Genomic DNA, 27972 nt, shown 5'->3' with positions numbered 1-27972 from the left:
TAGTATTAGAAAGATGGAAACAATATTTTAGCGACATTTTAAACAATGAAGAAACACATGACGATACCTACCTAAGAAATGTAAATCAGATAAATTATGAAGAGATTGATGTCTGAACACTTACTGAAATTAATACCATAATAAATAAGCTAAAGAATAATAAAGCTACAGACTCAGACAATATCTCAACAGAACTAATTAAAATTGGTGGACGAACCTTAAAGAAAAAAAAGTTATGATCTTAGACTTAAAATATGGAAAAGTAAGCAGATCCCAGATGACAAGCTGGAAGGAATAATTTGTCCTGTATATAAGAAAGGTGATCGTAAAGACTGTAAGAATTATAGACCAATAACTCTGTTAAATGCAATGTATAAAATTTATACTATCTTATTGTACAACAGGCAAAATGAGTTTGTAGAACATCAAATTTTTGAATATCAAATTGGCTTTAGATCTAACTGATCAACCATAGACAATATTTACATGATACGACAGATATATGAAAAATGTCACGAATTTAATATTGAGCTATATATTGTGTTCATAGATTATACCCATGCACTTCATTCTATTAATCTATTAAAATATCATTAATCACTGAATGCCTATTACACTTTAAAATTCCAGTAACACTAGTAAACCTGATCCAGATTACATTGCAGAATACTAGAGCAAAATTGAAAATTAATTATTATATTACTGATCAGTTTGAAGTAAAATCTGGAGTGAAACAAGGTGACCATTTGTCAACACTTCTATTCAGCATCGTAATGGATGTGATAATCACCAAACTTGAAATAAGAAGTAATCTCTCTCCCAGATTAAAACAGCTGTCTCTCTATGCTGATGATATATTGATAATGTCAAGAACAAAGCAGATCATGTTAGATACATTCATGATGTTGAAAAATGAGGCAATAAAATATGGTCTAATAGTAAATGAAAGTAAAACAAAATATATGAAATGAGGGAGGAAACCAAATAAAGAAAATAAACTAATAACAGACACAATGAGTCTTGCTAATATTGAATCTTTTAAATACTTAGGCTCAATTGTGAATACCAATAATTCAAAAGAAGAAGAAATAAGAGAAAGAATTATAACAGGAAACAAAGCTTTTTATTGCAAATAAGAAATTATTACAAAATAATATCTCCAAAAAATCAAAACTTAAGTTATATTTAACAATTATTAGACCAGTGACAACATATGCCTGTGAAACATGGGTGCTGAAAGATAGCCTAATACAAAAACTACTAATATTTGAAATGAGAATAAGAAAAATATTTGGCCCCTCCAAAATGAGCAATGGCTCTTCGAGAATAAAAACAAATGACGAGCTAGACAAGTTGATTAAGCATAAGAATATAATAGGATTCATAAAAGCCCAAAGACTAAGCTAGTTAGGGCATATCGGATGATTGTCAAATGACAGAATAGTCAAAAAGATATATAAATTTAAACCATTTGTCAAGAGGCCATTAGGTAGACCTAAAGTTAGATGGGAAGATGATGTTAGAAATTATATTACAATAATGAAGATTTCAAATTGGAAGAAGGATGCCCAGGATAGAATTAAATGGAAGAAAATTGTTGAGCAGGCCAAAACTCATAAAGAGTTGTTGCGCCAAGTAAGAAGAAGAAGATGATGATTCATCATTGTTGTCCACTTCTACTTCCGCTATCACTTTGCCTGTCGCTTGTGTGCTGCTGAGTATTTTCCCTAGGTATCATCCAACAGTAGTCCACCAGCATAGAAGTGGTACACTTTCCCTGGTACATTTTCTTCATCGATGCAATTGCCTGATGCAAATATTCCCCATGCTCATCACTAACATTACCACAGTTATTGGGTAAGAAATCTAAGTGGAAATGGAGCATTTGTATCATTTTGGACCAATCAGTTAATTCTAGTTTCCTGCCCTGACATTTCCGAGTAAGTTTTGCCCAAAGCTTTCTTCTCATCACCCTGTAGTATGCTGTCAAACTTCTCTTGATTGAAGAGATTTCAGATCTGAGGACCCAAAAAAAAATTCCTCTTTAATATTAGCCTTGCTAAGAAGAGAGAATTTATCATCCAGCTACTTGAAAGGTGGCCCACTGTGGTCAATGACTTTGACAAAGTTCTTCGTCAGATACAGTTCTAATGTAGAGACGGTAGAAGGAATTTGTACATTTCTACAACCTTCAGAGATTTTCTTGCAGACCAGTCTCTCTTCTCATTATCTTTACCCAGCTGTCCCAGTCACATAGAAAACAGGAGTATTTAGTATATCTCAGCTGCATATTTAAAATAAAAGCAGTCACCACAGATATGCCAACTTTCTGTATTGTAAACATTCAGCAGTTGTTTTAAGTTGTGACATGTTTCTTTCATATATATATTATGCCCACCTGGAATGAGTGAAAACTGATTTCCTGTACGATTCCCTCGTATGTAACAACAACACCTTGAGACTCAATTTCTATGAGTATCAATAATCTCCATCCTTGCAGGTTATATCTTGTACTACAACCCACACGCTTTCCTTACTATAAGAATAACAGCTTTTGTTGTCTTTCGTCTTGAAATCTCCACAAGGCACGACTAGTGCTGGATTTTTACTGCAGTGCTCACTTATAAGTCGCTCCTACACCACACTGTTCAGAGTATAGCTCAGGATAGAAATAGCACAGACCTCACTATATACCAATTGATTGCATCATCTTATGTGAACAATCGGTTATAAATGATACAGTTTTATGATGCAATGGCGTATGAGATTTAACATGACTTATTGGCTGATTTTATCACACTTTTGTCCAGAAACAAAGCTTGAAGTACAGCATTGGGAATTGATACATACATATGCTATGTAGTGGCCGCGGTGGCTCAGTCGGTAATGCGTCTGACTACCATGCTAAAGGTCCCGGGTTCGATCCCCGGCCGGTTCAAATCCGGGAACTTTTCTAACGATGGAAGCGGCCCCGGCACCCACCCAGCGTCGAATAACATGGGGGAAACCCTGGGGGGTAAAGGCAGTCAGGGGCGTGATGCTGATCACATCACCCCCACTCTCGACCGGATCAAGAAAGTGTGGGGCGTTACCCCCACACCCCCTATACGCCTTCATGGCGTGGTGCTAAGCACAGGGGAGCACTTTTTACCTTTACATACATATGCTATGTAGAGTGAGTAGGTCTACATGTACTATGCGTATCTAGTAGAGTCAACTGGCCTCTTTTATTTCCATTTTAATTTTCTAAAATCCCAAAATGAGTAAGAATTTGCTATTTTCATTTCAGGAGAAATGACTGGCTGTCAGTCAAAGTGAGACTTGTAAAGTTCATTCTGCAAACTGACAGGTAGATATTACACTATGTTCATCTGTATGATATACTTTACTGTGTGGTTATCTAAGAGGTGACCTGGAGGGCTTAAATTTAATCTTTAACTTACATTCATGAAACTTCAATGTTTAACATGCAATACATACTACACTAACCTCCAACTGACCATGGGCTGCTGCAATTGCTCTTGGCTCTGTTAATTGAAACTGAGATGTCTGCATGCCATTTGGACTGATTATCTACTAATTATGCAGAGCTAATGCTTCACTCCCTAGTATGTGCAAGTAGTTTCAATCTCTGTTGCTTCCATAGTACCTTAAAGATTTTCAACAATTACACCTATTATTATGTATCAACAATGAACTCTCATATATAATTGGAGGTGTTGTAAGAATGTTATAAGTGCAAAATTGCTATTTTAATAAAGTTTACACAATTCTTGGCATCTTTTGTTTCTATACTTATTCATGACATGAACAACTTGAATATCAGTTTTATAGAATATATTCCTGACAAGCATATGCCATGTTTGAATTGCGGAGAAGGTTTGTAATTCCTGCAATATACACATTTATAGTAACTAAATTTGATTTCAATAAGCAGACAAGTCTACACATTAACTTAGACACTGACATTCTCTGACTGATGCTGGATACAAACTTCTACATTGTGTTCATTCTCTGCTGTGAGATATGCAAAAGACGAAGAATAGAGCATTTACAAACTGTGGTACTTATTACAGGCGTCTTTATAGGGGATACAAAATCAATTTGCATGATTTTCAATTCACTCTAGTTTTGTCTATTTTATTTCCTTTGCCTCACCACAGTAATAAAGAAATGTGCCTTGAACTATTATTGCCAAAAAGATAAGTAAATGTCCTTTTGACAGACATGACATATATTGGCACTACATTTCTTCTTGGAACATACTTGATGTGTACATTTTTATCACTTAATGATTGTAATCTTTACCATTACTTCTCTTCTTTTTAATATTTTCTGAATATATTTCAGATCTTTCACAACTTGAAATATCTTTAAAATTCTTGATATGTCTGTAGCATGCATTCTCTGTGACAGCCATAACTAAACATGTACCATATCCATGCAAGGAAGATGTAGTTGATATCTACCAACATTTCTCAACAAAATGCTGTAGATGAAGTATGAACTAGATGATTGTACACACTTGAAGACTATAAATGTTCACCTTCCAGAAAGCAGTGTAAGAACACTTGCACCCTTATTGGAACTAGACATTCAATTAGAATCAGTGGCATGTTCAGGATTTTTGTAAAGGTTATGGATATGATCATATAATTGGATTATGTCTTCTTTCTTTAGAAATTAGTCTTGTGTTTTTTATCTCTTCCAGCATTTGATGTTCTATCGTTTCAGGAATGTTGCACGTACAAGGAGGTTATGATCCCCACAAACCCCTGCTTAGACATGTCACTGATTGGATTCAATTTACATTTGATCTAGTTGAAGGTTAAAGAAAGCCTATGAAACAATGGCATAAATAGACATGCATTATATTCACTAACTTCAGTATGACCTAGTGACCACGTATGTTTTACCATGCTTCTAACTGGAAATAAAAGAGAGACATGGCTCTTCATTTTGGAGCATACCTAGTGCAATGGATGAATGAACATAATTTGTGTACCTCTTTATGTGCATTCTGAATGTGACATTCACTCACTTACTTACTTGGCTCTATGCCCCTCTGTGAGTCTTGGCCTCCTTTAAGATCTCTCCTCTTTCTTCTATCCTTCTACAGTTTCTAACTTTTGGCTCCTTCAAATTTCTCTATAGATCTTAGGAGGGGGAAAGGACTAGGAAATGTTTACCTTTTATAATTCACCTGGTGTAAGTTTTATGTAAGTTAATCTAACTATGGGGCTGACATATTCTAACACCCATCTTACTTTGAGTGCTGCTATAAACTCTAAACTAACAGCAATGAACAAGATAAACCTTAGTAAAACATAAACAATGAAAACAGAATAATTGCCTTTTCCCTTCAAAGGTCTGAGAGTAAATGAGTTGGTGTACAAAACAGATCTGTGAAAAAAAAAATATTACTATAAATTAGGTTTATGTTCACAATATTATAAAAAAAAGGAAAAAGGTGCAAAACCTTTTGATTAGTTTGCATAAATATATATATATATATATATATATATATATATATATATATATATATATATATATATATATATATATATATATATATATATATATATATATATATATATATATATATATATATATATATATATATAAATATATATATATAATATATATATATATATATATATATATATATATATATATATATATATATATATACATAACTTCCTTTTTTGAAATGCGTGCCATGCAGCCTGTAGAGGTCGTAGCAGGGTGGGAGAGGTCTCATTCAACAGGCGTGAGTCTAAAGTTTTGTTTGCATCCCGGTCAGTCGCCAGCATGCGTTGGAACAGTGAGGAGCGTTCGTTTGCCATCGAGGCCTACTTTACGAATGGATGTTCTGTTATAGCAACCCAGCCCGCCTTCCGAAAGCGCTTTCATGTAGCCCCGTTCTGCCCTGTCCCGGACCAGTAATCAATTGTTACCTGGGTCACTACGTTCAGACAAACCGCGAGTGCGACAAGACGAAGAACATGAGCCCCTCGGCCCATCCGATCACGTGAGAACATTGAGGCAGTGAGAGCTTCAATCTTGCGTTCTGCGCGCAAATATGCGTCTGCCCTTGGACTTTGGAGTGGTCAGCCTGCTCCCCCAATTTGCCCCTTGCGATTTTTTTTTTATTATTTATTTATTTATTTATTTATTTGTTTTTTTTTTTAAATCACGTGTTTATGTTACCCGTCAAAGGACCCTCCAAGACCTGAAGGCCAACATCCGTCAAGAAATTGCCAACATTCCCACTGATATGCTGGTTCGGGTCATGAAGAACGCCAGAAATCGGCTTCTTCAGTGTATGGACAATGGGGGGCGTCACCTCCCTGAAACCATTAAACAATTCTAGTTCATCACATGGGTTTTATTGCATTCTGAAATAAGGAAGTTATGTTGCCTCACCCGTTATAAAGGAATGTATGTGTGTGGGTGTTTGTGTGTGAGAGTGTGTGTGTGGGTGTGTATATATGTTTGTTCCGGCATAACTTTCGAACACCTGGAGCAATTTCAACCAAACTTGGTACACATGTCACTTGCAATCTGGAAAGAATATTTTGGGGTAAGACCTGGCACCCCTAGGGCTGGGGTGGGAAGAGGTCATATGTGAAAATAATCGAGAACGACCGATATTAACCCTTTCACAAACAGACATCCGTGACTCTATGTAATCCGGCACAATGATAGTATAGTGTTTCTAGGGTTGTCTAACATTCAGACTGTGTTGCGAATGGAATCCATAGTTTTTATGACACTCCCAATGCAGTTAAACTTCAAGTTCACCACCTATTGGCATGGTGGAGAGAGGGGGTGAAAAATAAAATGTCACAAATTACCTACATTAGTGTCGAATCTATTGTTTTTGGAGACTCTAAGCTAATTAGTGGCATTCACAATGAAATAAAAATTAGTTACATTTTACACTATAGTTAGAATTCATTATTTTCCTGGCTAATAGAAGATTGGGATAAATAACTACTCGGGCAACAGTAGCTAGTATATTATATCTAAAAGTCTCAAATTTACGAATTATGAATACATTGAGAAATGTAACTCAATAAATACAATAGCAAAATTAACTTAGTATTATGTTAATGCTAGAGTGTTATATTAATTTTAAATAAGAGGCTTATGTATATGATAACGTAAGATGGGTGAAATGGGAACTGCTCCTGTCACTCTATCAATAACCCACAAAGGGACGGGAAGAAACATGGTCGCTCTATCAATAACCCACAAAGGGACGGGAAGAAACATGCTAATTAAGCAAGTTTTTATGTATTGAATATGCAATTTATTGGAATATTTAGAAGTATAGTAAAAGTTATTACCCTCAGAGAATATTATTGTCACTTCATTTTTATTTTTTTTTTTTGTTTCTCAGGTGCTGCTTCTTCAACTTCCAAAAGAACTGTGCAAAATGGTTACATTAAATACAAGTTATTATCATTTTTTCTGAAAACAGTCATTGAGAGAATAAATACAAGGAACAAATATACTTAAATTACAGCTGTAGGGAGAACAATGGTAAATTCCATTTTGATTATTGTTTAGATTATGTTTTATGTTTTAGAGAAACAAAGAATACATGTTCCAGTGTTTGTTGTGGTTTCTATAGATTACCTAATTCAAACTGGATGTACTATGTGGATATTTATGTGGTTTCCAAACCACTGTTCAATTAGTCTGTGCACTAAGTGGAAAATTTCATATAACCCAAAGGTACGTGTTATATATTGAAATGATGAAATATCCACCTAATGCTGTGAAATATAATGTGCAATACACAAGTTTTGGGTTTGGAAATGGTTATATAATGTAAATTTTAGATGATGAGGCTTAGTGGAACTAGATTAAATTTGTGAAGAAACACCCATGTTCATGGCAAGAGTTATCCTTACAGTCGACTTACTCCTCAACCAAACTGGCTATTTCATCAGTGCAATGCCCCTTGAAATGTATTATATTAAGTAATGTCTTTGTTTAAGTAAAAAGGAAACGACAAATTAAGAAGAAACTTATACAGGGTGTCCACGCTAGAGGGATCGAGAAATAAGTGATAATTCTAGTAAACAGAATGTATTGGTAACATAAACTTTTACTTTTACTTGATACAAAACTCACCGAGTTTCAGATGATGTTCAATGCAACTCGATATGTGCACCTTTGGTGGCTCTGCACACATCTAAACGGTATTCAACTTTGACAGGTTTGCGGTAGTATAGAACCTGTTTCTCGGAGTGTTCTGTCCCATTGGAGAATCGCTTTATGACCAGGTGGATCCACATTCCATGTACGATGAACACGGCGTTGAACCCGAGTAAGAGATTTCTCTTCTGCTAGCCATAACACGCACTGAACTTTCTGTTGCAGTGTCCACATGTTTTCCACTGTGCGATCGACTACTGAATGGTGCCTGGCTTCCTTTAGAGACAAAAGCTATTGACGCGCATGCGCGACCGTGTAGCTGTCTGAAAACAGTGTTGCACAATCTCGGAGAGTTTCCCTTTCCTGTCATATGAAAAATACAGCAATATCCTTATCTGGTTTTAAATGGCGAGCATTTATTTCTCGATCCCTCTAGCATGGACATGCTGTATTGTTACATAGTCCAGTTCATATAAACTTCAATGATTTAATAATTGCAATGGCAATACAAATCTGGGTAATACTTTATGATATTGAAAGAGTTTTTAAAAAAATATTTTTATGCATGCCTTTAATGTTACTACAGGTTAAGAAATGAAAAAAAAGCATACTAGGAGAGAATAAATTAAATGTGCCCATCACTCCACAGAGTGAAAAATTATTCACTGCACTATAGCATCACCCATATTTGGTAAAAAAGTTACTTTCCCACATCTTCCCCAATGATACATATTGTAGTCTGACATCGGATATGGAACGGGATCGAGTCACGCTGGGATGTAGCTCAGTAAAACAAGTAAGATTTTAGTTTGGGTCTCACTGAACCACATCTACCCTAAATGGTGTGGATGAAGGATGTTGGAAGCCTAAGTCTTTGAATGCTACTCACCCCCTTGCTTGCTGTCCTGGCCCTTGGCTTCTGGCGTCGGCGATGGTCGGATGGAGACAGGTGCACTCACCACTGGCGAGGGCCGTTGCCTGGCTGACTTGTTGCTCCGCTCTGCATCCGGTAGAACTTTGGGGTGAATAAGCATTCAACTGGTGAGCTTCATAGCGATGTTTTGATAAAATTAATATTTCTACTTTCATGCTCTCAATTCCTTCATCAATATATAGGGGACTTGACAATCTAAGGAGCTACTACATTAAAAATATGGAATGAAAAGGTTATTTTCTATTTGTACAAAGAATAGCCACATGAAGTGGCTACTGCTCAAAAAATAAAAGTAGTCACTTACTTAAACTTGCATTACTCTATTGTACTGCTGCATATTCAAATGAAAAATACAACAACATGAAAACAACTCTTCTTCTTTGTGACATTTGACATATTATACAGAAATTCTCTTTATGCATGGTTTTGTTTGTTCAAATGCCTGAAACCAAAGTGTTCATTTGCCAGAAATCAAAGAAACTATGTGTCTAGTTGTCACAGATGAAAGGAATCAACATGGTTACATGGTAATCCTTGCAAGTTAATGTGGAATATTGCCTTCCCTGCCCTGAAAGACATCATAACAGTGCCTGTTTATGATCAAGACGCCATATGTTTACTTGAGGTAGATGTCTCCATTCATCCACAAGGGCTTCTGCAAGAGGCTAAAGTGTTTGGGGAGGTTGATATCTGTCTTAAATTTTTTACTCCAGATTCAAGTCTGGATTCCTAGGTGGCTATTCCATTTTATGCAAATTGTGCTTCTGGAAGAATGTTTGAATGAAATTAACTGCATGACATTTCTCGTTATCATGCATGAATAGTGCATTTTCCCAAAGTTCTTTCATCTGAGGAATGGCAAGTGGTAATGATCTCACCAATCTAGTGGCTCGCAGTTAAGGTCCCATTTCAAGCGATGTGGAAATCAATTTTTGTATCCAAACTTATGCCTCCCAGACCATGAGAGATCCACCTCTGTAAGCATTAGTTGGTTGAATTGATCGGGGATGGAATCATTCCCCTTGTCTTCTCCAAACATGTTTATGAATATTTGAACCATGCAAGGAGAAACAGGACTCATCAGAGAATAACACAGGATGCCAGTGTCTTAGCTGTCACTGAATATGGTCTCTAGCAAACTACATTATCATTGTCTTATTGTCAACTGGGGGACTTTAGCAGACCTACACCCATGGGGTTAGCAATTGATATGAGAATGTATAAGGAGAAACTTGTTGTTTCTGTGCCACTACTGGTACAGCCATGAAGGAAATCAAATATATATATGAAGCACCAATTCCTTGACCCACTCACCCACTCACTCGCTAAAATAAATGTTCTCTATGAAGGAAGCCCCGGAAGCAGAAAATGCTTGATTACAACCCCCACGAAATTGTCTCAAAAGACAAAAGATTAAAAAATCACTCACTTAGCTCTTTTACAAGGGTGAAAATGCCCTTTTTTAATGTCCCCAGCAATGTCCTTTTCCAGGGGCAAAAAAAAATCCTACATTGACATAAGAAGATTCAGTTGAGATATAGATATTGGTACTCGATACAAAAATATTTACATTGTGACTGCTTTAAAAAAAATGTTTAGATATAAACAAATATTTCAAGTTTGCCATGTTTGTTGTTGAACATTGAAATGGACGTTGCTAAAGAACTTAAATAGGATGTTACATTCAGCCCAAAAACTAAGGTGAGTTACACTTGAATTTCATATTTCAAAATATGTGCATCATAATTTATTACAAAGGCAAGGTAGGAATCTCAAATAATGAAGGAAAATAATATTTTTTCAATTATGTTTAATAATGACAACAGAAGTAAATGTTCCTCTTCCAATTTAGTGTGACTACTGAATTAGTATATATAAAACATCTAACTATTTATTTTGAAACAGATATGACACACAGATTTTATTATTAAGAAAATATATTTGGTTGATTTTACTTAGATCATGTGCCACCTTTGGCTAATCACGAAGAAGAGAATGATTAATGACATGATGAAATTGATGAAGGGACACTCACAAACACTCATGTTCAGGCCAGGATTCGAAACCATGACCCTTGGTTTTCATAGTGTGCTGTGCTATCCACTCTGCCAATCAGGCCATCATTAAAAAATAAACGATAATATTTTGAATATGTGTACAATATTGGAGCTCGTACACACATAAAGTTATGTTCTAAACTATTGAAGCTGATGGAATTGTTCACCCTAAAACAGAGAAAAAAATTAATATCCAAATCTTTCAGTCTGGAAACATCAGTGTTATCAATAAGCCAAGATATGCACGAGCGTAACCACCATTGCAGAGTTTCTACTCCTAGCTGCTGGGGAGCACACAGGAACCAGCACCTGACAAGTACCATAAGAGGTCGTCTATGTTGAAGCAAGCCTTTTACTTGTACTTCAACGTAACATCCTAGTATTTATCTTTTTCCAAATCTACTTACAGTTTGTTAAATTCAAAGAAAACTCGGACGTCACTATATATAACTTCAATATATTTTTCACTTATTGATCTACTGTGTTTTGTTTCTTTTTCGTTGCTATGGTCAAAAATAATATAGAAATGTATACATTGTAATTTTACATTATGAAGAATGTGATTATAATTAATTATACATCATATAATGCAACAACGTTTTCCAAAATATAACAAAACAGAAATTGATAACATAGATATATCATCGTGCGTATTAAGCACAAAATTAAACAAAACATAATAAATGAAATAAACTAACATCTTTGGGTCAGTCACAATGTACAATTCGTTACTTGCACCAGTTTGGTAACAACGTGACCTTGAATGTTTTTTCATGATCTCAGATGAAGCTCAGAACTTGTCAACCTATTCTTACAAATTGCTGTTGATGCTTTTGGTGGAGACTCATAACAAATAAGCCGACCTCTGTTGTGGAGTGGTTAGCACAGCATGCCATGACTCCAAGGATCCTCGGTTCGAATCCCAGCCTGGCATTACTGTTCTTTGTGACTGTTCTTCATCAATTTCATAGTATCACCACTCATTCCAATTTTCACACTTTGCCAGAAGTGGCAGAAGAGTAATTCCAAATACAAGGTAACCCAAAAAGTTCTTGCCGTTTATGAAGTGGCATGGGAATAAGTGATCACTGATATGGAAATGCATGTGCCACGTGCTAAAAAAGTGGTCATATAGGCACGTTGCACACTCACAGCAGCCATAGCTTGAGCAGAGGTGAAGAGAAATGGAGGTGTTGAAGCAGCTTATTCAGGGTTCTCTGCTTTATGACTTTAAGGTGAGCTTGTCTGCAGCAAAATCAAGTCATTGAATACGTCAAGCCTTTGGGGATAATGCTGTGAATGAACGCCACCAGGCATTGGTTCCAGAAGTTCAGGTCGGAGATCTGTCCCTTTGTGATGAACCCTGCAGTGGATGGTCACAGGTCCTGGATGAGGAGGATCTGAAGGTGGCCATAGAGGAGGACAGCAGCGTAGCGTATGGTGAGCTTGCCAATCACTTCCAGGTATCCGATGAAGCAGTCAGACTTTACCTGCATCGCATAGGGAAGATGTTCAAGTTGAGCAAGTGAGTACCCCATACACTGTCGGAAGTCAGCACGCAACGAGGGACAGCCTGCTTCTCGTAGCTTTCTCGGCACCACAACACATCCATATTAGATCAAGTGCTCAATAGTAACAAAAAGTGTATGACACTCTCAAGCATGCAGACATTGGTTGTCAACATGTGACCTTGTGCCTCACACCACAAGACCACCTCTACACCAATGCAAGATCATGCTCTAGTTGCCAAGTGGTGCACTATGAGCTGCTACGAACAGGCCAAATCATCACTGGTGACTTCTACTTGCAGCAGTTGGAACGTGTGCAACAGGCACTGAAACAGAAGTAACCAGCATTGGTTAATTGCAAGGGTGTACTGTTTATCCATGACAATGCCAGGCTGCATGTGGCGCAGGTGGTCGGGGACACCATACATCGACTTTTCTGGAAGAAACTGTGCCATCCACCGTACTCCCTGCACCTTCGCCAACAGATTGTCACTTCTTTCATTCCCAACCATATTTGTGGGAAATCCTTTGCAAATGAGGCAGGCTTGCGGCAATCATACACAGACTTCTTTGCATTCATGACCACGAAGTTTTACCACCAGGGCATTGCACACCTAGAGGCATGTTGGCAAAAGGGGCTTGATGCCGATGGGGATTGCTTTGAGGACTAACTGCATGTGACATTTTTTTTTTATTTCTGATGATCAAAAATGGCAGGAACTTTTTTTTGGTTACCTTGTAACAAAAACCAAATCAAATCATACCAAAATCATAACAAATGATGACAAGTGATTATTTCTTTGTTATCCCAAGTCTGAAAACCAATGGCTTGAGTGGACAAGGATAAAGTGATGGCTCAAAAAGGCATTTTGAGTAGAAGGCCATGTTGTTTGTGTGGTGAAACTTAGATGGTCTTATCCATTGGAAGCTTTACCAACGAAACATTTTAAGTCTTTCTATTTAACTTCAAAGTTAAAAACAGGACAAAAAAGTTAGAATTGTTGTTTTCTCAAATTGCTTAACACACGTAGATAGTTTACAAATAAATTTCTTCCAAGGTTTCATTTTTAGTGGTATTAGCAGTATTGTTATAGCCATTAACAGTATATAAACTGATAATTCAGAACAACACTATTAACAAGACAACAAAATATAATAATATGCTGTACTGTAACCTATAAAATACATTTATGTTTGAAAGCTATCATTAACATTTGAGTTTCATGTAATTTTATTTTTAAAATGCATTCTCTATTGCAATATGCCTTTTTATGACAATTATGGATGTATCATCATGAGTAAGTTGAATGATTCTACCCATATATTTAATGTAAACATAATGCAAAGCTAATGGGAACATGGTCTCAACTTTTGACAGCACTTATTGTATAGCCTGTGAAAGCTTTGGGAATACAGCGCACTCCATATGTGGTAGAGGGCTGAGCATGGGACACAAAAATGCTATGAATTTATGATTCACCTTGAAAATTCTACCAAGGCGGAGCTTAAATGCCAGCCTATGTATGGTCTAACATGTGTGAACATTATATATAACCTAAGCAGAAGCACTTGAAACCCAAAAATGTGTCTGCATATGCTTTTAGATATACTGATGACTTAGGAATTTCTTAATTGTATGAAATAATCCTAATGAAAGGAATTTTGAATTATGTTTTAATATATAGCGATATATTGAACTTTACAACTTTTTTCATGTATCCAAATTTATTTCCTAGCATGGATGCAATTTAAACAGCCCTTTCACAAATTGTTATTATCTGCGAGGGCTGGACCCTGCACTGTGAAATGTCTGTAATGTCGTTTTAATTGTTCTGCATATCCTTCTTCAATGCCCCAATTCAATTTCTTCAGAGAAAGTTTTAACCTTCTCATTGATTTATCATCAGTGGCGCAACCACGGGGTGGGGGAGGGGGCATTTCCCACCCCAACCTTGGACTCAAATGAGTTCTGGGGGGGGGGGTTAAACACTGATGGCCAAGTGTACCTCCATGGGGCAATTACCACCCATAACTTCAAATAAAAGTACTTTTCATAAAATTATCTTGCTCGTTTCGGGCGGAATGCCTGCTTTTCTTAGTCTTGTCAAGTTCAGAACCGTAGCTAGCGGGTGGAGGGAGTCAGTCCTGGGTGCCAAATGATCTAAATGAAAATAAGTTGTAAGATTTATTTATTGATTTTTGGTTCTAAGTCCACTTTACACACAAAAAGGCTAATTGGGACTGGACCTACAGTTTAAAGTGGGATCAGAACCACTGTTCTATTTGCCTCCACCGAGTATTGACCCTGGAACCCCTTGATCACAAGGCAGATGACGATGTTACCACTACACCATCGGGGAGGCACAAAATTTGTAAAGAGGGAATGCATTGGCATCCCGTGAAATTATTTGCGCTCTATTAAATCAATATTGATTACATCCTGCCAAAAAAATTGATCCAAATATTTCCTTGCTCACTTCGCTTGCAATGTATCATTGTTCTCTGTAATGCATTGTAAATTACCAGACAGAGAAATAAGACTTGTCTCAATTGATTTTGATTTAAATGCATGAATAATTGTTTTGAGGAATGGGAGCGTGCATATTTGAGAGACAATTTATGTAATTTTTGCTGTTGGTGTATTTTGAAATGTATAAATCGGTTGTGTAATGTATTTAAATAATATGTGTTGTATATAATGTGTATTAAATCAACTTTGAATACGTACACAATTTAGTGTCCATGTCGCATGTGCGTGAAACATATATCGTGGATGAAAGTTATACATGTTAATGTAAAAATAATTATATTTTGAATGCATTTATCAAGCATTTTCTGTCTTTCAAAAATAGTTTGTGTGCTTTTTTTCCATTATTAATGTGAAACTGAACGTGTTGAAAAAATAATTCAAATCGTTTGTTTGAATACAAATGCTATAGCACCAACTTATGCCCCCTTTTTTGGATAATTTATGAGGGTAAATTACTATTACTAATAATAATATAATAATAATAATAATGTTGGTCTCGGGTTCGAATCCTGGCTTGAACATGGATATTTGTGAGTGTCCATTCATCAATTTCATCATATCATCATCACTCATCGCTATCTTTGCAAATTAGTCAAAAGTAGCACAAGAAGCAAAGTAAAATAAAGCAAATCAATAATAATAATAATAATGTTATAAAAACATCATTATTATTATAACTATTATTATCATTATTATTATATTATTATTATTATTGGTATGTTTAACCTGGTACTTGCCCCCCCCAGACAAAAATTCGTGGTTGTGCCTCTGTTTATCATCCATGCTGAAGATTACGATAGTGTCATAAAAAGGTTTTTAGTTGTGTAAGAAGCGTGAGCTTTTTGCACTATCTTTGAAGAATATTTTAATGTGTCTTGTAAATCCTGTACAGACTTCTTTAAAACCTACACTTTTAACCTCTCTCAAGGGGATAATTACACCTCTTTCTTATGATAGCCTTCAGGTAAGGATTTTAGATTAGAGAAATGTCCTCCATATAAAATTGAAGGCTGCAAGATGGCCGGTCACATGTGCAGACAGCACATTCATTCACTTATTTTCTGAGCAACTCATCTCAAGTCAACAACACAGTAGTGCTACTTGAAGAAGGTACATTCTCATATCTAGAGAAGCATGATCTTCACATAGGCATTACATAGATAATTCTTTTCATTCATTCATGAAATATATACATTCCAAAATAAATTAAATTGAATATTTAATACAGCTGGATGGCACCACCAATGAAACTTGTGCTTTTCACTAGGTTATATTAAAGCTGTGCGAGTTTCTCCACACTAAATATTTCTTTCAGCTTTTTCTTCATGTTTTACAAACTTATCTTTATCTTTAAAAATAATTAATATCAGTTGAAAACTATTGTTATTGATTGTGTTAATTGTTATCTAAAATATGAGTTTGATTGTTGTAAATACTAAGGTTACTATGGAGGCAGCAAACAAATTTCCTAAGGATGAAAAATGAGTTCAAAAAAATGATGAGATTCCTCAGCATACAATACAAAAAGAAGAATAAACGGGATGCAAACAACTTGACTCTAATGATGAGAATCCATAATGCCAATTGAAGAAGCACGTGACTCTTTGAAGGTTGGTTTTGTATGTGTGGAACACACTGTAGCTTAATTTCCATGAAAAAGAACACCTTTTTTTTTACTTTCTTTACCACAGAAAAGTGAAATCTTTGAGGCTTTCCCTATAATTTAACCATATCTGCTTCGAATAGCACTTTCCTTACATTCAGAAGAATACACATTAGAACAGAAAAGACTAGAGACAAAAGATAATTAAATAAGATACAGTAGACAGTTGATGACTGCGTATATAGTGTGTCAACCTGTAATCTTGCTGCCTGTCAGTATCAAGGGCACTGAGAGGTTCCAGGTTTGAGTCTCAGTCTGGGCATGCATGATCAATGAAGTAAGAAATTAACAGGTACTTGAAGGAATTAGAAGAGATAAATTTTGAAAAGCAGTTTAGAGAAATAAAATAAACTGGATAGGACATGTGTTGAGAGAGGTAAGAATACTGAAAATTTGAATAGAATGCTACTTAAAAGGAAAAAGATAGAGTAGAAGGAACTGCGCATGACTTTTGGATGATTTGGTGAAAAGAAAGGGATACAGTAAATTGAAGAAAAATATAAAAGTACAAGCTGGCTGGAGGGTATTTAAAATATCAGACGATGACTTTGTGATCGCTAAAGGAAATTCTCCTTTATTTAATATATTTAGAGCTAATGTCTTTCTACTGAAGGAAATTTCTTATGTGTGATAAACATGTTAAGAATAACTGAAAGAATAAAAGATCTAAGTAATATAAATCTTCTCATGGCTGCGTTTATGTAATCATACATGTATTTTCATGATGAAAATTTCATAAATTTTTCTACAAATCAGTGTGTTGTAAATAGTACAACATATTCATTGATCGATTTGGTGTTTTAAGTTGTTACGTTCCCCGGAATATGCTCAAAGGATCAACTTACGTTTATTCCTCCACGGCGATCATGAGACTTATCAGCCTACTTTGAAGCCCTCAGGTAGTGGGAAATCAGATAAGGATATGTTAATGTTAATGTATTACACTAGAACTCACAATTAAACTTCTTATTACAAACAAAAGTGTATTTAGATCATAATACTTCTTCACTACACCAATTAAAACTTTCACATTTTCAAAATCTCTTCCATTATTCCAGAAACATCCATAATATCTCTCACCTCCCAATTCACAATCAAATGTTTTAAGGTTAGTTCATAACCATAAAAGACTACCCACTTGAACAAAACAAATTACGTCATAATAGACAATTAACATTTTAAACATATTAAACACCTAAAATGATACAATAAATGGGTGCGTATCAAAGTCCACTTTATGCACACTATGGCTAATCGGAACTGGACCTACAGTTTAAAGTGGGATCCGAACCACTGTGTGCCTCCACCAATTATCCTTGATTACAATTCGACAACACTACCACTGTGCCATCGGAGAGGCCCGTGTAGTACATTAACAAAGTATATTAACTTTTGGTTGACTATTATGCAGCAAAACTAAGAAAAGAGACAGGCTTGAGTAGGACTCAACCTTGAATAAATGTTGTGATGTGCTCCAAAGCAGGTTTAATTAATGCATTTTCATGTGGCACATGTGAAAGTAGAAAGTAAAATTTGCCCTTGAAATTAACATCCCACATCTTCACTTACCCCTCTCCCTTCTTTAATGTCTGCATCTCTCATGTTTCTTCTATATGTGTGTGCGTCTGTCTTCTTATGAGCATATGTGTTTGAACTCTGTCAATTCCAATCTAATTTTATGCTATAATAACCCCTTGGGCAACAGTCCTTGTGGGCCAGGCCCTCTATACTGACAACCAGCCTCACTAACACATGCCTCAGCAGAGGTGGGATCATCCAAGCAGTTATCGGGTGACATGTGATCAGTGCGATGAAACCCCAGTCATTATCGTAGGTTTCCAAGACAAGGTTCCTTGATCACCAATTTCCTCATGATGCTTGGTGGCCAGCAATCACATGCAAAGGCCAAAATGTCAGGAGAAAAATTGTTATGTTTCTCCTAGGAGACTCAACAACGTGTGCATCCTGTAGGCTGAGCTCAAAGCCCAAAACCATAAACTGCACGAATACAGTACAGGACCCTTATTTGATATATAAATTATATAATTTTTAGAAGAAATATACAGATACGATTAAGTGAAATTCATGAATGGACTCTAACAAAGAAAGTCACACTGTTTGAGAGAAACAGTTACTCAGTGCTGGATCCACAAATTTTCGGCCCTTCCTGCAAAACATTACAGAAGGCCCCTTCTATATAAAAAAAACACATACTTGTGAAAGAAATGCCAAAACGTTTGCTGTCATTCAGTTTCTTCAGTGTATGTATATATGTGTGTGGAATTGAAATATCTATAATGGAAAGATAGATATAGAAATATTTGATTCTTTTTACTTGGAGTCACTTTTCTGCCACTTGTGTTTAATTGTGATGATGAAGATGAGTGATGTTAGGATGAGATTTTTGAGGAAATATTCCCCAAGAACAGCCATGCCTAGGCGGGGTTCCAACCCTGTATTCCTCCATGAATCACTCTGCCACAGAGGTTCGGTATACCTCTGGATTGATTGATTTAATATATTTTACTTCACTTTTCTGCCACTTTTGGCTCATCGCGAAGATGAGGATGAGTGATTATATGATGATGTTGCTGAAGGAACTCTCACAAACATTAATGCCCAGGCTGTGGTTTGAACCCTGGAGCCCTGGAATTGTTGCATGCTCTGCTAACCACTCCACCACAGATACTGGCCGGTATACCTCTGGAGAGCCAGGTAGAATTACATTATGATTTTCATGTAGCTGTTTTGCAAAATCATGTACATATGAAATTTTGATTAGTCAATTTTGAGAACCGTTTAAAGAGACAATTTGGCTTAAACAGGTATTGATGAACCAATAGCTGTTTCAAAATATTTCTGTAGTGGCTTTGCATTTGCCATCAGTTCTTCATGCACTAGGTCGGGTATGCAGTGGTGATTAAGGAAGCAAATCAAGTTTGATAGCTCCCAAAAGTAAATAAATGGTACATGAAGTAAATAATGGTACATGGGATTATCACATCTTGTTCCGCCATGTTGAACTTCTAGTAAAACCAGTTTCATCTCGTAACTCATATGTACGCCTACTGTACGTACAGCACAATTTCAATTAGTAGCCCACGCCAGAGCTAGGGAAGGAAAAACTCATGGTTTGTAAAAAAAAAATGTTTAGTTTGTGTTGTGGAACATTCAACAGAAGTTATTAATTGAAAACTACTGCATGTTGTCCAACTTAAAATGAATCCTTTCACCTTTAATATTAAATTGTGGTCTTTTCTTCTCTCCTCTCAGGTGCTGGATCATTTACAAGGACATATTTAAGTATGGGTTCCCTAAATGCTCCATCATCCCTGTGACCCCCTATGGGGCAAAATGCTTTTCTTGGTTTCACATTTTTCAGCATTTTAAGATTTTAAACCTTGGTCCCCTGAGAAACAAATAATTGAAGCTCAACAGTAGAAATTTGCCAATAACACACTGGTTGAAAATTCACACTGATAAGCGCTCCACATAAATTTTGCCTGCTAGGTAGAAATAAAAATATTCACACTTGAAAAATTGAAAAACAAGAGGCGGTGGGCCTTGAATCCCACCCACCCACCCACAAACCCCTTCTGGTAAGTCTTACTTACTTCAAGACCTGATGCACAGACTTACCTACTCCCTGTTCTTACAAGGCCAATGGATTGTCTACAATAAAATTTGAAATAATAAAGAAGCAGAATAGGAGACATAAATAAATATACTCACCAATCAAGTAGTAAATATAAGTTGTTATGATTAATGTATTGATAAACACAAAAATGGGAAATTGTCCTTCGTGTATTATATCATGGTAATAAGCTCTCAAGCTGGCCCCCATGGCAGAGTGGTTAGCACATTGCGCTACGATGCCAGGGGTCCCGGGTTCGAATCCTGACCTCGGCATGGATGTTTGTGAGTGTCCATTCATCAATTTCATGATATCATCACTCATCCTCATCTTCGCAAATTAGCCAAAAGTGGCACAAGAAGCGAAGTAAAATAAAGTAATTCAATCAATCAATAAGCTCTCAATATCGATGAGTCTATGTTGAAATTTGAACTAGATACAGGTTCACAAGTTTCAATTATAAGGAAAGCATGTTGTGTCAAGTCAACTGAATGGTTTTCAATATCTGGAAGATGACTGTGTTTTATGTTGTGCTAGCAGTATGACTTTGTAGCTAGTTGGGAAAGTTGTCGTAAGAGTTTGTTATATATGTAGAGATAAAATACTAGATTTCTATGTAGCCGTATGTGATTTTAAATTCCAGATATACAAATGTGAAAGTCTGATTGCTTTGTGAGAAGTTCAGGGGTTCATAAAATAAAAAATTAATTAAGAACTATTGTTAATGACTTGTCACTTCAAATTAAGCATTTTACTGCCACGATTCCAATGAGACAAGGAATTATGTTAATTTTTAAGAAACTTTATAATGTTCTGTATGGTTTATGTGACAAAGTTAAGTCTGAATTAGACAATTTAATTGAGCAGAATATTCTAGAAAAGATTGACACAAGTGATTTGGTGAGTACTATGGTTGTTGTGTGTAAGAATGATGGTAATTTGAGGCTTTGCTGGCACTTCAAGAACACTGTGAATAAATAAGTTGAAAATGTAACTTATTCATTGCCAAGGATAGACAAAGTGTTTCCAAAAGTCAATGCATGTGATGTATTTGTTACCTTAGATCTCAGAAGTCCTTACCTTCAAATAAAACTTGATGAAGAAGCTAAACAGTTGCTCATAATGAAAACCTCATGGGGATTGGTAGAGCAATCTACAAAGTAGAATCAAAAAGTAAGGTGAATATTGAATTTATTCCGAAATGTGAATGAGTACAAATATAGAACTGCAGTATGTTATGCATATTGTATCACACTACAATTCCACATAGTCACCACTGCGGTCCAAACATTTGTTAAAGAGTGAGACCAAATTGTCGATCCCGGTCGCAAAAAATTCCTGCTCCAAACTGTTGAGCCAGATAAGGGTAGCCTTTTGCACTGCTGCAATTGTGTCAAAACGTTTTGCAAGGTGGTGTTTCTTCAGGTGTCCAAACAGATGGTAGTTCGAGGGAGCGAGATTACGACTGTATGGAGGGTGTTCCAGAACCTCCCACTTGAAACCACCAATGTGTGTATGGGTGCATTCGTCTATATGTGGTCTTTCATTGTCGTGCAAGAACACCACACCCTCTTGTAATGCTCTTCTGCATTTTCCCCCTTGTACACCAAACATACAATTGTTTTCATGTCATCACATTTTATCCATAAACCTCTTTCAGTTCTTGATGAATTTCTGTAATTTTCTTCCATTTGACACACAAAAATAGAATGACACTATGCATCTTCACTTTTGTGTAATGTTCCAGTTGCTGCACCATGTTTCAAGTGATCTGGTCAGAGGAAGAAACAATGTGCTGCACTCTGGTGGCTGTCAGATGTACTACAGCTCAACACCTACAACATACAAAAATGAAAATTACACACATGCAAACCAATCGATTGTACAACTAAATTCATCTTATTCTTTGATTCACCTTTGGAGATTGTTATTTGATGTATAGATTGCATCACCAATTATTCAGCAAACAATAGAAGGCATACTACAGGGATTAGATTTTGTTATTCCATACCAAGGTGATTTATTTAATGTTAGCCAGTAGCGTAGCGTTATAGTATGCCCGTAAGCTTGGCATTCCCAGATTTGAAATTTAAAAAATGCATAAATGCTGTAAATATAAAGTAAAACTTGAATAATTTCATATATGTTTGACCTTCATGGCATTATAATAGCTATTTTTCGTGATCCACTTGCAACGCTCAACTAACAACACTCGTTCTAGCATTTTTTTTTTCAATGGCTTTCTTGGCCGGACGCCGGGCAGTTTCAGCATAAAGGACTATATATTCTTTCCAGCCTTTCTGGAGGGAAAGCTTGGATCTCTACTGCATGCATGCAAATGCTCTCTCGTATGCCAGCGTATGGAGCAGAGGGCTACAGTGATTGGTTCATGTGACCCTTCCTGCCTTCTGAAGCAGACGACAGCGGTAGAATTACTACCAGGTTCTTCGAAATCGTGCCACTCGTGCTATGTAATGTTACAATATTGACTGACGTAACTTTACCGAATTCAAATATACCACTTCATAATGACCAGGGCATTGTATAATTTATTGCATGAACAGCGATGTGCTACTGTGGCACCTCAAAATGATATTTGCCCCCATGGTAATACATATCCAACAAATGCTGTTGCTATTGTTGCTAATATAATTATAACTCCAATAGATCATGTGTGAAAATATAAATAGGATCCATAATATATTCCTCGTCCAACATGTATATATATGCAAATAAAAAATATGGAGGCACCATTAGCATGAATAGTTCGTAGTATTCACCCATAATTTACATCTCGGCAGATGTGTATTACTCTGGAAAAGGCTAAATCTGTTCTTGAAATATAATGTATTGCTAAAAAAAGACCTGTTAAGATTTGAATTGAAAGACATATTCCTATAAGTGAGCCAAAATTTCATCAATAGGAAATATTTAATGGGGCTGGCAAGTCTACTAATGCATTATTTGCTAATTTAAGTAGGGGGTGATAAATCCGTGCTGGTTTTGTCATTTGTAATTATTTAATTATTTTTAGAGGTCCATGTGAAAGTCTAGTAATTTTTACAATTGCAATTAATGTAATAAATAAATATACTACTGTTATAGTAGTTATTATTATAATGGATTCGTTGTATAATTTTATTCCTGGTAGGGGTGGTGTACTTCTTCAGGTTGTATAAGTATCTATATTTTGTAGTATTGAGGGGGTTAATAGTGGGTCTATTATTATTAATATAAATAAGTATAGTGATATTAAACTTACACCCATAGTTATTATTTTTGTTCTTATTTTGAATATTTCATTTGGTGTGAGTCTTGTTGTATAGATAAATAGAACTAATATTCCTCCTAAAAATACTAAAAATAGTACATAGGAAAGTCACGTGGATTTTAAAAATGTGGATATTGTTAGGCACGCAGTAATAGTTTGTATAATTAGTGTAATCCCTATAGATAGTGGATGTTTTATATATAATATTATTAGTGCTAATAATAATATAACAGTAATTAGTATTAATTGTATTTTAATATCAAGGAGTAGTTTAATAAAAATATTGGCTTTGGGAGCTAGTGATGATATAATTATATCTTCCTTGATGTTTTTAGAATTATTAATTCATTAATGATTTACAAGACCATTGTTTTTATTAAACTATAAAAACTTATGTTAAGAGTATTATTTATATTATTTATTTTATTTACTAGATTTTTATGCTTTATTTCTCAACGTAGGCACTTACTAGTAACTCTATTAAGACTTGAATTTATTGTGTTATCCTTATATTTATATATAACTTATTATTTTATTAATAATCAGGAAGAAGCTTATTTTTGTTTATTATTTATTTCGTTTTGTGTGTGTGAAGGGGCTCTTGGTTTATCTGTTATAGTGTCAGTTACACGAACTCATGGTAATGATTATTTTAATTCTTTTGTATTATTGAAATGTTAAAATATATTTTTTATTTTATATTTTTAATCCTTTTGAGATTTAATAGTTCTTTATGAATGGTGGTTCAAATTTCTATTATCTTTGGTTGTTTTTTGTTTTTGTTAATAGTATGATTTGGTATTGGAGTATGGGGGGCTGGTTATTTTATTGGCTTAGATGTGATGTCTTATTCTTTAATTTTGCTTAGCATTTGAATTATTTTTTTAATAATAGTAGCTAGAAATAGTATTATATCTATTTATTTTTACCCTTGTAGATTTATATTTTTGTTAATTATTTTATTATTATTGTTAATATTAACTTTTATAAGAATAATTTTTTTTTATTTTATTTGTTTTTTGAGGGATCATTAGTACCTACTTTATTTTTAATTTTAGGGTGAGGATATCAGCCAGAGCGAGTACAAGCGGGGGTATATTTACTTTTTTATACATTACTTGCTTCTTTACCTCTTTTGGTTGGTATTTTATATTAAATTATAAGGTGGGGGGCTTATACATATATATATTTAGATATATTAATATTAATATAAATTATTTTATTTGGTATGTTAGAATGGTGTTTGCTTTTTTAGTAAAAATGCCTATATTTTTGGTTCATTTGTGATTACCTAGGGCTCATGTTGAGGCCCCAGTTAGTGGGTCTATGATTTTGGCTGGGATTTTGTTAAAGCTTGGAGGATATGGGATTTTGCGAATTATTTCTTGTATTGAGAGATTAGCTGTTAAATATAATATTTTTTGATTTGGTATTAGAATTGTTGGAATTTGAATAATTAGTCTTGTTTGTATACGTCAAATTGATTTAAAGGCCTTGGTTGCATATTCATCTGTAGCACATATAGGTCTTGTTTTGATAGGGATTATAACTATAGGGGCATGAGGAATAAATGGTAGTCTTACTTTAATAGTAGCACATGGTCTTTGTTCTTCTGGGATATTTTGTCTAGTAAATATTACTTATGAACGATTAGGTAGTCGTAGTATATTAATTAATAGGGGGATAATTAATTATATTCCTAGATTATCTTTATGATGATTTATATTGAGAATTACTAATATAGCTGCTCCTCCTTCTATTAATCTGTTGGGTGAAGTTAGCCTATTAAATAGAATTATTGGGTGATCTTATTTTAGTTTTGTAGGTGTTGCACTACTCTCCTTTTTAAGTGCTGGTTATACTTTATATTTATATTCTTACACTCAACATGGAATATATTACTCTGGTGTATTTTCTTGCTGAAGAAGTAACATTCGTGAATATTTATTATTATTTTGTCATTTATTTCCATTAAATTTTTTAATTGTTTTTTGTTCTCCAATATTTCATTGAATTTAAATTATTTAAGTAGTTTAAGTAGAATAGTAAGTTGTGGACTTAGTGGTAACTAAAGGTTCTTAGATCAATGGTTTTTAATTTTTTTATTACAAGTGTAACATCAATTATTTTATTAATTAGTAGAATAATTTTATTATTATTAGGGATAATATTTTTAATTAGGGATATTACAGTTTTCATTGAGTGAAATATTGTTAATTTGAATAGTTCTAGCATTATTATAACAATATTATTTGATTGGATATCTTTAATTTTTATAGGATTAGTTATATATATTTCTTCTATGGTTATTAATTATAGAGGTTCTTATATAGAGGGGGATTATAATATAAATCGATTTATTAATTTAGTTTTATTATTTGTTGGATCTATAATATTTTTAATTATTTCTCCTAATATTATTAGAATTATTTTAGGATGAGATGGTCTGGGACTAGTTTCTTACTGTTTAGTAATCTATTATCAGAATGTTCGTTCTTATTCTGCTGGAATATTAACTGCTTTGTCTAACCGAATTGATGTGTTTATTTTATTATCTATTGCTTGAATATTAAATTATGGTAGCTGAAATTATATTTATTATTTATGATTAGTTTCTGACTTTGATATAATATTAATTACTAGATTTATTATTATTGCTGGGATAACAAAGAGTGCACAAATTCCATTTTCTGCATGGTTGCCGGCAGCTATAGCTGCACCGACCCCAGTTTCTGCATTAGTTCATTCTTCTACCTTGGTTACTGCTGGGGTTTATTTATTAATTCGTTTTGGAGATATGCTGATATATACCATTTTTGGTAAGATACTTTTATTATTATCAGGACTAACTATATTTATAGCTGGGGTTGGTGCTAATTTTGAATATGATTTGAGGAAAATTATTGCTTTATCCACGTTAAGACAACTTGGGCTAATAATGTTAACATTATCTGTGGGATTAAAGGAGTTATCATTCTTCCATTTATTGACGCATGCTATATTTAAGTCTTTATTGTTTTTATGTGCTGGTGTAGTTATTCATGTAATAGGGGATGTTCAGGATATTCGTTGTATGGGGGGCTTAATTAATAAAATACCAATAACTATTTCTTGTATAATAATTTCTAGTCTTGCCCTATGTGGGATACCATTTTTGGCTGGGTTTTATTCTAAGGATTTAATTTTGGAAATATTAAGTATATCTTCTTTTAATTTAGTAATATTTGTTTTATTATGAGTTTCTACGGGTATAACAATAGCTTATAGTTTTCGATTAAACTATTATTTAGTTGGTAAATCTTATAGAGGTATATCATTTCAATTCTTTTCAGATGATGGGGGATGAGGTATATTTAAAGGTATATTAGGTCTATTATTTTTATCTATTGTAGGGGGTTCTGGATTAATATGATTAATATTTCCTTCTGTTTTTGTTATTATTATTCCACTTAGTTTGAAAATAGGGGCAATTATATGTATTTTATTGGGGGGGTGAATTGGGTATAATATTACATCTTTCTTATTCGAAATTTATCCATTTTTTAATAATAAAATAATGTATTATTTATTGGGGGGATATGATTTTTACCTTATTTATCCTCTGGTGGATTAATTGGTAGTTCATTTATTACTGGAGGTCTATATATTAAGGCTGTTGATTATGGATGAAGTGAACTTATGGGGGGACAGGGAGTCTATAAATATATAAGGAGTGGTTCTTTAAATATCCAATTGATACATTCTAATTATTTTAATATTTATTTTATATTTACATTTTTAATAGTAATTTTATTAATAATTTATATGTGTTTATATAGCTTATAATAAAGCATAATATTGAAGTTATTAGGAAGAATAAAATGATTCTGTAGGCACTTCTTGAACTTATTTCAAGTTCAGCTTTATCATGAAAAGATAATGTAATTTTATACTAAAGAAATAGTGGAGAGTATTAATGGAATTTCACCACTAAAGATGGAAGTTAGCAGCCCCCACTTAATAATATACCCCTTAACTGAGGAGATGATCCTAATTTTATTATTAACATTAATATGCCGCCTTCCTTTGGCTTCAGTCAAATAAGCAAGGGTAATATATACCAATTTATTCAGGTCGAAGCTGATTGCTTTTGCTTCTTGCTCAATAAAGTAAATTGAATTATTCAATATCTTTTGAATGCAACTCAAATATTATTATTAACTATTA

General features: G+C 34.5%; 1 pseudogene; it reads left to right on the top strand.

The window, feature by feature from the left end:
- The first annotated feature begins 1539 nt into the window (after window positions 1–1539).
- LOC146000617 (NADH-ubiquinone oxidoreductase chain 5 pseudogene) lies at window positions 1540–27112 on the top strand (annotated as a pseudogene).
- The last annotated feature ends 860 nt before the right edge of the window (window positions 27113–27972 follow it).

The sequence above is a fragment of the Lepisma saccharinum genome, chromosome 16, assembly GCF_977018435.1.
Source record: "Lepisma saccharinum chromosome 16, izLepSacc3.1, whole genome shotgun sequence".
Classification (NCBI taxonomy): Eukaryota; Metazoa; Arthropoda; class Insecta; order Zygentoma; family Lepismatidae; genus Lepisma; species Lepisma saccharinum.
The sequence above is the reverse complement of the archived record's forward strand: the minus strand, read 5'-3'. Positions and strand labels throughout refer to the sequence as shown.